Source organism: Oryx dammah, unplaced genomic scaffold, assembly GCF_014754425.2.
Source record: "Oryx dammah isolate SB20612 unplaced genomic scaffold, SCBI_Odam_1.1 HiC_scaffold_10, whole genome shotgun sequence".
Taxonomy (NCBI): Eukaryota; Metazoa; Chordata; class Mammalia; order Artiodactyla; family Bovidae; genus Oryx; species Oryx dammah.
In genome coordinates, this window is record NW_024070194.1 from 49487257 (window position 1) to 49499838 (window position 12582).

General features: G+C 37.0%; 1 protein-coding gene across 6 annotated transcripts in view; it reads left to right on the forward strand.

Annotated features, from left to right (window-relative positions):
• Positions 1–12582, forward strand: part of ZEB1 (zinc finger E-box binding homeobox 1) — a 198817-nt gene that overhangs the window by 60472 nt on the left and 125763 nt on the right. For 2 of the 6 annotated variants that reach the window (XM_040248045.1, XM_040248044.1), the window contains exon 3: positions 4346–4485. The exons of the other annotated variants lie outside the window; for them this stretch is intronic. The gene's annotated coding sequence lies outside the window, so the exon portion shown is untranslated. The remainder of the gene's footprint in view (positions 1–4345; positions 4486–12582) is intronic. 6 annotated transcript variants of the gene reach the window in all.

A 12582-nucleotide genomic window follows, 5' to 3' on the forward strand; every position in this document is an offset into this window, starting at 1 on the left:
CTCTGCAAATCCTTGTCCCTCACGACCTCAGCTTTCTACCCTCTGCGGCCACTGTGATTTCTTTGCCAGTGTCAATACAGATGGAAAATCACCCCCTTCTACTAGTTTTTTTTAAAATGTAGCATTCAGTGAGTTTAGAGACTCAGCAAGTTTTATCTTAATCTTTCGGCAAAACATTACTACCCACATCCTTGCCCCGCTGTTACTCTTTACTAAACTATCCAATTGCCTTTGTTAGAGGGAGTCTGAAAAGTATTTTTTCTGTCTTGTAAAACAGGGATTACAGGAATGTTATAAGGAATCCAAATTTAGTCCCATGTACTTACAACAACTTAACTAATTTTCATTATAGGAGAGGCCACTTAAAGGATATTCATTCAGTAGTAGTAGGTAGTGGTGTAACTGCAAAAGGGATAAGACAAGAAAAGGCATTCATCCATACTTTATACAACCAGAGAAATTTTTTTTTTTAAGTAGCATGGGAAATGCTTTTACAACTCATATATGAAGCATTAGTAGAACTCACCAAGGTAAAGTATACCCCTGAATATTAAAAATGTTTGGCAGATCAAAATATTAAAATTAAAAGGACCACTGAAAATTGTGGAAAATATCTAAAACAGAAGTTACAGAGGAAGTGATAACAGATATGACAGTCTCATATTATTGCAGAATATGCAAATTTAGACTTTAAGATCCTAACATGAATGAGAAAAAGTATGACAATTATGAGAATAAAGAAATAAGAGTAATATGAGGGGGAATATTTACCTGTGTACTTACCAAAAAACTACAAATTATGACTTGGAAATACAGATTTTTCATTGTATTAAAAGGGGTAAATTTTCTTAAATCTAATCTTGCAAGAAAAGCAGTAACGCCAAATTCTTGGGGAGTGATTCAGGCATGTATACTCAGAATCACAGTAATGTTTAAATATTTCACTTGGGATTTAGGAAATAAATATTATGCTAATTATAAAGCATAAATGTAGAGACTAATTATAGAACATCACTGTAAAATATTGTCTTTAATAAGTTTTGAAGACTCTAGAACAACTGTCCAAGAGAACTTTTTGCTTTGATGAAAATATCCTATGATTTACACTAATATCATAGCCACTAGCCACACACATGGCCTACTGAGCATGTGAAATATGGCTGATGCACCTTAGGAACTGAATTTTTAATTTTATTTAACAGCATTTAAATTTAGATACTCATGTGGCCACAGTTTGTGGAGAAATGTTAGGTGTAAGTTATGGTTACAAGTGTGTATATACGTGTATGTACCTATGTAAAGTGGTATCCACAGTTAAAATATCTACGTTAGATTTGAAGGAAATGGGTGATTTTTTTAAATGCTAATTAGAAAATCAAGTGAAAATAATGGCAGCACTCCACACTTGTGCTGTTCAGTATGGTAGTTACCAGCCCTATGTGGCAGTTTAAATACAAATTAATTTACATTAAGTAAAAATTAAATCTTTAGTACCTCAGTCACACTAGTACATTTTGGGTACTCAGTAACTCTGTGTGGCTAATGCTTACATTTGGACAGAGCAGATACAGAAATCAACTATTGCAAAACATTCTGTTGTAAGTGCTGTGGAGAGAACCGATGGGAGGAATATACAGGAACAAGTCCTTAATAACTGATCAATCAATTTTGAAGGGCACAAGTGAGTTAGAACTGGAAATGTGAGTCAGTAAAAGAGTATAAAGAATAGTATCAGAAGATGCTACTTTTGTAACCCAGATCAGCATCCCATAGAGTACAGGCAGTGGACTGGTGATGGGTCTGCTGTCCCTGACGGCCTGCTTCCTCTCAACCTCAGTACTTGCCTAGAACCTTTTATAGCCATGTGGTTCTTCTGTGTCATCTGAGCACATCACCTGTCTTACCTCACTGAGGAAGCTGCCTGGAGAATCCCGCTGTGGTCTGAGCTGAGTAATAGCTATGAGCTATGGGAAACATTAGTCAGGATGAAAAAGAGAAAGCAGATTGCTTATGACAGTTGTGTAAGAAACTAAGTCACTTGTACTGTACCTTAATAATGTATACTTGCAAGTGAAATTAAATGCTGAACACTAAATTTCCAAATGTGGTAAACTTCAACGTCATTCCTCCTGTCTTTGGAGATGTGGCAAAGGATCCATCACCCTCTAATGGGAACCAGGATTTTAAAGAAGCTCCCAGTCAGGGCCTCTATCTGGGGAACTTATGTCCTCTCTTGACCCTCCTGGGCCTGGGATTCAACCAAGTAGTGGAATCTTTTTCTTTCAGCAGAATTTCCAACTTTATGTTTTCCTTTACCCCCTTTAAGCTTATTAGTTCTTTGTAACTGTGTTCACTCCTCTCCCCAAAATTAGTTTCAAAGGTTTCACAACATGTCCAGATAAGAAATATTGTTCTAAATTCAGTGAATTTCTAAAGTTTTGTTTTAAAATTTCTTCCTTTTTTCACATTTAATCCTGATGCCCTGATAAAAGATATTAAATTGAATTCTTTGTGAAATAGGGAAAGCTCTTTACTACTATAATCAAGGCATGATCTGTCAGCTAAAACATTCTTTTACTGGTAATCATCAGTCCTAGATTTACTGCCTGTTTTCTTATTGTGGTTTGGCTGTGTGTTTAACAGTTGCCTGTGCCCTGAGGTGAAAGGCCCTATGGGCACCGTCCAGTGTATTTGGAGGGCCAGTTCTACAGATGTAGAATTTGGGGTCAAATGAAATCACATATTTTGTAATAGTTTGTTCTTCTAGTAGCCTTGCCTTTTTTTTTTTTTGAGTGGAGGGTAGTTGCTTTACAATATGGTATGGATTTCTGTCATACATCAACCTGAATCAGCCATGGGTATACAAGCCTTGCATTTTAATTAAAAAACATATACAACACATACGTATTTAGTTCTTTATCAATATGATTGTTGTATCTGTTACTGATTTCAGCATTTTTTCTTTTTCTCCCTAATTTATCAAATTTGGGAAGAGTTGTAAAACTACTTGAAGGAAATCAATCTGTGTTCTTAGTAATAGTCTGTAAGTGACAGGAAAGCAAATAAATGAATAATACTCAGCATTTTCTGTTTAAATTTTGTGTTTTTTGAGATTAAATAAAACATAAACATTTACTCGAACTATGTATGAAAATCATACTGATAGAATGGCATCTTCTGATTTCATTTTAAAATTATGCTAATGATTTACTTAAGCATGAAGTGAAGTGAAGTCGCTCAGTTGTGTCTGCCTCTTTGCGACCCCATGGACTGTAGCCTACCAGGCTCCTCTGTCCATGGGATTTTCCAGGCAATAGTCCTGGAGTGGATTGCCATTTCCTTCTCCAATATAAGCATAGTTATGCATACATTGATAGATAACTCTATTATCACTTGGTTTATGTAGACCTCTTCAAAAGATGAAAAATAATTAATACTAAAGTATTAAAAAGGCATGTTTCCTTTCACTTATATTAATATTCTTACAATTGATCCTGCATAATGTACTGTGAATTGTACAATGTGTGATTTCCACCCCTTTTTAGGAATTTGACTTGAAATAATATATTTATAACATTTCCTCATATTTTAAGATACAACATTTTTAAAACATTATATTCTTAAGTTATTTAATATGTGTTTAGGAATGTTGGTATTGTTAATATTGTTTTCAAATAATACAGTTTCAAACTCCTTAGAACACTTGTAGGCTTCTAATTGTTTCATTTGCGTAACTTTCAACCTTGAGAATATTGGCTAATTGGTTAATATTCTTTCTACTTACCAATTTTATTTTTAGTACTTACTATGTGCCTGGAGCTATTTTAGACTGTATAGGTAATCAGTATAAAGAGGTAAAAGCACCCCAGATCCTTTTCCTCCAGGAGCCCACATTTAGTGGATTTGCTCCACGTGTGATTATGTGGCATTTAACTCAGAGGCCACTTCTCTGTTAATTGTCAGGAAATGCATGTCATCAAAGAGAGACAGAGGCAGGACAAAATTTCTATTTGATCTTTTTAACTCATTGCTTCTCAGTGAATTTAGCTCTCCTAAGTATTTTAATGGCATTTATGACTGTGATCATTTGACAACCTAGAGTTTTTCTGTATTTTTCTCATTTTTCTGCAGAGGAAGAAGTTGAGCTAGTCACTTAAGGTTTAGGGTTTAAAGAGAAGTCATATTCTTCAGGGAAAATACTTTTTGTGAAAGAAGAGAATATGGCTTTTGGAAATCCCTGATTTTATCTAATTTATTTCTTCAGCGCCTACCATTTGTATTCTAGATAAACTTGAATCACATGGCAAGATCTCAGTGTAATATTTGACTCTTCTCTTCTCTTCAGGAAAATCTTAACTTCCTCCAGCAGAAGATTAAAAAGAGGCCCCTCCTGCGCCGGGAAGGCTCTGCAGGTCTTTTCAGTGCTCTTGGAGGTGTGGGCTGTGAGCCCTGGTCACTATGTGTCATCCTCCTTGCTCTCTAAAGGTAAGCACCGAGCAGGGAGTGCGCTCAGGGCTGAGGCTCCTGCAGGACTGGCTTCGGACTGCTCCGTGGAGGCCTGGAGACACCCCTCCCTCTCTCACAGAAGAGAGGCGGAGGCCGCACGTGTGGGCAGGGCACCACACACACTGTCAAGCAGGGATGTTTCTCCTTGTTGAAGTGCACACGTCCTAGAGATGCAGGGCACTTTTTGTTTTGTTTTCCAGAAATTCCACTTAACAGTAAAACTTGTCTTCCACTTCAGTCTGCATTTAAATCAGCTTAATAACTACCGTCGTTGATCCTTCATCCAAAACTCTTCTTGGATGTATTAAGATTTGCATTCAAGAATTTTGACACAGTGACAGCATTTAAGCAGTCTGCTTAAATTGATGGAACCAGCTTTGAAGATTTGCTTTTCACGGTCTTCTTGAAGCTTACCTTTACTTCAGAGAAAGTCCCTCAAACCATTTTTTTTAAAAATCTCTGCTAAGCTTCAAAAAGTGTGAAAGCAAATGTCTTCTTACTCTTTAATAGGTATGTGGTCATAAAATTCATGTCAGATGGTAACAGGCGATCGGAGACCTAATGTCTACAGAACATTTCAGATTGTAATCATCAGGACATTGGTATTAACAGTGAGTACTTGGTGCTGATGAAGAAATTAAATATCTATATCTAATTTTGTTCATCTTTTTTAAAGCTCTTAAAATGATCTTGGAAACTTTAGTTCTAAAAGATTTGAACTTTTTATGAACTATCAAATTTAGGAGAAAACTGCTGATTTTTGTCTGGTTAGCCCTGTCTTTGGTTTATGATAATTCTATTGTCTTTTCAAAGCAAATGTTCTTCCTATATCTGTGTAATAAAATGATATTAAGAAGGGAAAGTACACTTTGTGTTTGCTGTTAGAATGAGTAAAAATACGACTTAGGCCTTTTATGAAAAAACCTTGAGAATCAATTTTTGTGTGTGTATATAGTTGGGTTAGAACCAGTCTTGCTTATTACAACTGCAGGCACCTTTAAAAGATCTAAATCTACTTTGGAGATGATATAGGTTACATGAGTGAAAAATAGAGGTTACTAAGAATTTGGAAATAATCTCTATATAATTTTCTTTTGACTTTCAATTTGGAAGAACATGTTAAATAATTTTTAACTTTTATAACAGCATGGAACAGAATAGACAGGTTTATTAATTCTTTAGGCCAGTTGAGAAAAAAATTCGAATTGAAAATCAAACCAAATGAAAATGTGAGGTGGAGTATATAAAAATAATCAGGTATTACTTCTTACCTAAGCTTTAGCTTTTATATAACTGAATTTTTTTTATTCTAAAAAAGCCTCCTCCCCCAGCCCCTGTCATTTTTGAAACAAGCTTTGTCTTCTTACAGTATTGACAACATACTTTTTAAAATACAATATACTTTTAAAAAAGAAAAATTTATTTTGTAGTTCTAGAACCAGTGCTCTAATTTCACATCCATTGTTTATTTTTCAGTTGCTAAGTTGTGTCCAACTCCTTGTGACCCATGGACTGCAGCATGCCAGGCTCCACTTTCCTTCACTGTCTCCCAGAGTTTGCTCAAATTCATGTCCATTGAGTTGGTGATGCCATCCAACCATCTCATCCTCTGCCACCTGCTTCTCCTTTTGCCTTTAACTCTCCCCAGCGTCAGTCTTTTCCAATGAGTCTGCTCTTTGCATCAGGTGGCCAAAGTATAGGAACTTCAGCATTAGTCCTTCTAATGAATATTCAGGGTTGATTTCCTTTAGGATTGACTGATTTGATCTCCTTGCAGTCCAAAGAACTCTCAAAAGTCTTCACCAGGGCCACAATTCAAAAGCAGCAATTCTTTGGCACTCAGCCTTCTTTATGGTCCAACTCTCCCACATCTGTACATGACTACTGGAAAAACCCTAGCTTTGACTATATTGACCTTTGTCGGCAAAGTAATGTCTCTGCTTTTTAATACTCTCTCTAAGTTTGTCATAGCTTTCCTTCTAAGGAGCAAGCATCTTTTAATTTCATGGCTGTAGTCACTGTCTGCAGTGATTTTGGAGCCCAAGAAAATAAAATCTGTCACTGTTTCTACTTTTTCCCATTCTGTTTGCCATGATGGGACCATATGCTATGATCTTAGTTTCTTGAATGTTGAGTTTTAAGGCAGCTTTTTCATTCTCCTTTTTCACCCTCATCAAGAAGCTCTTTAGTTCCTCTTCACTTTCTGCCATTAGTGTGGTATCATCTGCATATCTGAGGTTGTTGATATTTCTCCCAGTAATCTTGATTCCAGCCTGTGGTTCATCCAGCCCTGCATTTAGCATGATAGACTCTGCATATTATTAAATAAGTAAAATGACAATATACAGCCTATCATACTCCTTTCCCAATTTTAAACTGGTCTGTTTTTCCATGTTCAGTCCTGACTGTTGCTTCTTGACCTGCATAAGGTCAAGTCATGTAGCATGAATGTAAAAAATGAGGACCTTTGAGTCTAGCCCTTCTGTATCTACAGCATCATAAGTACAGTCTTCCCAATAATTCTTAATAGCTTATGTCACCCCAATTTGTATTAGAGAACAAAACACTATTGTTCTATGATTTTGATAATTTATAGGAGCGGGCACCCGACGTGGTAGTACTGAGAGGTTCTTCCACTGGAATATGGTCTGGGAGAGTTTATTTTTATATCCGCCTGCACAACTTAATCATACACAACGTGCATCTACTAGAGTTTACTTCTTTTGTACATAAGACCTTATCAAATAACAGGTTTCTGAATTGTCTCTCAGTTATATTTGGATGCTGTGTTTTGTTTTTGTTTTTAACGTATGGAAAGCAGTCTTCGCTAGAATTTCATTTCTTTGGTATGGTAATGTCCCCTGCCTACTCTCATATCTAGACAGAAGTGAGAGGCAGCCCTTTGTTTACTAATATTGATGTTTTAGAGAAAGAACAGCAAGGAAATTCTAGACCAGTCCTCTTCTTCGAGGCATGTAGACCAGCGCTGTCCAGTAAAAATATAATGCAAGTCATAAATACAAGCTACATGTGTAATTTTAAGAGTTTTTTGGTCGCCACATAAAAAAGGTAAAAGAAGTGGGCAAAATTACTTTTTATTATATTTAATATATCTAAAATATTATTTCAACATGCAATTAGTACAAAAGTTACGAGATTTTTACCTTTTTCACACTAAGCATTCAAAATCTGGTGTGAATTTTACATTTATAGAATGTTTGATATTGAATTGGCCTCAGTTTGAGTGCTTCATAGCCACACGTTGCTTGTGACCACTGTGTTGGTGTAGATCTGGATTGAGAGTGGAAGGCCCACTCTAGCACCATCCTGCGTAACCCTGTGAGCTCCCCCTGGGTTAGAGTGTGCAGAGTTAGCAGAAGACAAAAAACAATTCAGGATGCCCAGCTTAATTTGAATTTGAGATAAATAACAAATAAATTAGTGTAATTATGTCCCATGCTATGTTTGGGATATACTAAGAAAAAAGTATTTTTCTGAAATGCACATGTAACTGTGAATCCTGGTTTCTAACTGGCAGTCCTACCCTGGTTTGAGTGGAAGACACCAGTCTGTAGGACCAGAGGATAGAGAATCTTGTCCTCTGTGGATAAGTTTTATAACCCGCCGAAAATCAGTATGCAAACCAGGAACTATACGTAGCCCATTTCTTCCTAATTCTCCTCCACTGGCAGGCGGATTCTTTACCACTGAGCCGCCAGGGAAGCCCCTCTTCCTAATTCTCTAAGATGTTTAAGAGACAGACTGCTGCTGCTGCTAAGTCACTTCAGTCGTGTCCAACTTCAGTCGTGTCCGACTCTGTGTGACCCCATAGACGGCAGCCCACCAGGCTCCCCCGTCCCTGGGATTCTCCAGGCAAGAACACTGGAGTGGGTTGCCATTTCCTTCTCCAGTGCATGAAAGTGAAAGTGAAGTTGCTCAGTTGTGTCTGACTCCTAGCGACCCCATGGACTGCAGCCTACCAGGCTCCTCTGTCCATGGGATTCTCCAGGCAAGAGTACTGGAGTGGGGTGCCATCACCTTCTCCTAAGAGAAGAGGGGTTTATATATGACAGGGACTCAGTCTTTGTATAGTTGAACATTTAAAATCTAATTATCACATTAAGCTGTAAGGTTGATTAAGTTTTATAAATTGAATGATTAGTTACTTGCGTTCATAAAGGAGGGCTTGTCGAAGTTGAACAACATATTATGAGTATCAGACCTTATGAAAAACCATCCACCCTTGGTGATAATCTCAGCAGTTTTTAGGGTCCTGGCTGTTTCAAGTTACCTTCTTACTGTTGGCTACACTGCAGCTGACTCTGCACATGACTCTCGAGTTGGCAGGCATTAACACAAAATACTAGGTTGCTAAATGCCAAGATACGATATTTAAGTACCTGTGATGCTCTGCTCTCTAGTTGACCGTGGGACGTCACCCTGATGAACAGGCAGTCAGTTCTTACACCTGTATCACTTACTCCCCCTCAGGGCTTCTTTACAGAGGAACAGCTTTCCATTCTTACACTTTAACATTTATTTTGCATATTGTTTATTCATTTAGGTTTAAATGTTTTGACTGTGGCACATGGCACACAGGGTCTTAGTTCCCCAGCCAGGGATTGAACCCACGCCTCCTGTTGTGGAAGTGCTCTGTCTTAACCTCTGGATCACTAGGGAATTCTTTGCTTTAACATTTTTAATGTTGCAGTTGTAATGCCAGTCTTGAAGCATGTAACAGCAACTCTAGTAGTGTCTCCATCCCCCTTAAACTGTAGAGGAGGGACCACTGGTAATTGGTGTTTTTTAAGGACCGTAGTTATGCCACCCCACACTTCTTGTGGGGGAGCACCTGCCTCCCAGGGTGGATGACTAGCTGAGCCCTGCTCCGTTCCCGTTAGGAAGGGAGAGCCGCAGCCAGTGCCGTCTGGCAGCGTGCGGCAGTGCAGCAGCTGGGTGTAAGCCTTGGTGCATTCCAAGTCCCCTCATGCTTAGGAGGGTGAACCCAAGAGTGTGGATATGTTTATAATTACTGCATTTCCTTCAGAGAACAAGAATTACAGGTAAGTTTTTTTTGTTTTTTTTTTTTGGAGAGGGCAGTGACCCCAAAATTATTTTAAAATGAATTTAAGGATCCTTAAGTACTCCCTTTCCCTCAAAACAGTCACTTGAAAGACCTCAAATGCAGCAAATGTAATATTTTTCTTCCTCACTCCAAGGAGTTGAACCTGGTAATGGGGAGGGTTGGAAGGAGACGACTTATTGTGATTTGAAAGCTGTGAATGTCACACATTACCATGTCTAGAAATATCCTGGCTTTACATAAGAATCTTATTTTGCCTAACTTCTAATGCCTTAAGTATGAATTATTTTGTCAAATTAGCACCTGTGTCTATATATAAATAAGGTGTTCAGGCTTTCCAAGCTAATATCTTTAGTAGCAATGAGTAAATTAATGAATTGTGTTTGGGTTTTCACATTTATTCTCAGGCCTGACTTTCTTTTGTTTAAAGACGTTAACCTTATTTCTGAAACCAACATTTAAAACTACAAAATACTTTAAATACAACCTAGCTCCATTTTTACCAAGTGGTACTTGGATGAGTTTCAGAGGGTCTGTGAATACCCTGGAATTATAATCAATTTTTCTGTGTATGTGTTTTTTGCTGGGAAGAATGTCTGTACTTTTTCCATCATCTTCTTGAAGGATTTTGTAACAAAAAATTTGATAAACACTGATCTGGACTAAAGTTATCTCTTTATTGACAAACTGAAGTTCAAAAAATATGTTACTTACCATCATTCATTTGAAACTTCATAAAAACTAAAGTTTAATTCTAAGAAACATTGTACTTATTTTCAGAAGGAAAAAGCTTTAACTTGAATTAATTAGACTTGAGAAATACCAGCCTAAATGGGAACATTTACTTTGCTAATAGTTTCTCATGTTCCCCGCTTTGACTGCAATCTCTACCAGCTGTCACATGAAAATAACTCCTCAATAAATTGTGAGACTGTGCAATAGATTCTTGAAGCTGGAGTAAAGAAAAAAATTAATTATCTATTATCATTCAAATCCTCCCTTCAAAAAGAGTTAAGACTCAAGAAAATAAGCAATAATGTTTTTTTTTTTTAATTATTTTCAGAGTATTTTTAAAAAGCAGTTAATTGCCCTAATAAACATTACACTGAGCATTATTGGGACCTTTTCTGGTTCTGAACTCTGGTTAAATTCTGTGATTAGATGGTGTACACGTCAAGTTGTGGTTCAGTGATAGAGTATTTTAAGGTTATTCTCTTTATTGTAAGATGCTTTTAAATCAACTACAAAAAAATTCTAAAAATGATAGTAGTACTTTAGAAATGTTATATAAGCAAGTTCTATATTAAGGAAACTAATCTTTCTCAAAATAAAGGAAGTATCTCTATCCTTGCTTTTACTGCTTCTGGCCAGTAAAGTCTACCTAACTTTAGATTTAATGACTTTTAATGAATACTAGAATACAAAGAAATTTGAGGAATGATACTCAGAAAGCAATTATTTCCCAAAAGGAATAGAAAAAGGCAAGGCAACTCAGGATATTACCTGTATTTTTTATTTAAACCTCATTACACTTAAAACTTTCTAAAATTTGTAGCCTAAGGCTCATTATAGAAAATGGCATTGATTTCCCAAAAAGATGACAGCTTTGTTCTTTCTTTTGGGTATTAGCACTCAAGGTGGTTATCACTTGTGCTCTCTGTCTTTATAGCCAGTAACCTTTTAAGTGTTTTTTCAGAAAGAACAGTTTGTGAATCAACAGGCTGCCTATATTACTTGCCATGGGTAATTATAACAAATAAGGAGTTATAGTTTTACTTTTTATTCAGCAAATTATTTTGTGTTTAAAATAGAAAAACTTAAATTCTTCTTAGGAACATTTGCAAATATTTATAGCTTTTTAAAGTTGAGATAGACAGATATTAAATATTCTTTTTGCATGCAAAGAAGCTGAAACAATTGACCTACTCAGTCCACTCAGAGACTTGGTAGAGCCTTGGTTTTCACAAGTGGTTAAAAATAACCAACATTTGAATGTAGATGAGTAAAAAATTATTTATGATCAATTTTAGGATTTTATTACCATAGATTATTATTTAAAATGGAATTTTCAAATAAATTTAATAGCTGTATTAAAAGTGACTTGTCTGTGTGACCACATACATGACTTCCTACTTTGCTGTGTATAAATAATTTAGCATGTAACTCTTACTTCCTTTAAGTTCTGTATCAAAAACTTTTAGCAGTTTCACTGTTTATACTGCAGTTCATAGACTGAAACTTTGCGGCAACTACCTGCCATGTTCTTGTATAGGAAATAAATTTATTCAGCCAGCTATCAAATAAACAAAGAACTGAGAGAACAGAGAGGTAAATAAAACACGTCCCCTGCCCTCAGAGAATTGACAGTCTCATACAGCTGTGTGGTGGGGCCATGCAGAGGGAAGACGGATGGTAACCTCGTCTCAGATCAGGGAAGACTTCCTGGGGAAAATGAAATTTTAACTGAATCTGAGCATTGCTAGGAGTTAGTCCAACAAAATGCAGAGGCGGAATAAGCATATATGAAAGCTGTAAAGGGAGAAAGAGTGACCATTTAAGACAAAGACTTACAGAGACCTTGTGGTGAAATGTATTTGAGGTCATTGTTAGAAATTTGGCTTTGGGGCTTCAGCTCAGGGTGGTGGGAGGTCATCGAGCAGCATGTTTTATTTTTTCTAAACTTTTAACTAAAGCCTCATACACATCCAGAAGAGTGAGCATATCATAAGTATATAGATTGATGAATTTCACAAACTGAATACATGTACGTGACCATCTCCTGGGTGAAGAAACAGAAGTCCCCTCTCACCTTTCCTTCCTGTCAGTGTTCCCCCTGCCCCTCAGAAGACCTCTGGCCCACCTTCTTCATGCTGCTGCTGCTGCTGCTAAGTCGCTTCAGTTGTGGCCGACTCTGTGCGACCCCATAGAAGCAGCCCACCAGGCTCCCCCATCCCTGGGATTCTCCAGGCAAGAAAACTGGAGTGGGTTGCCAT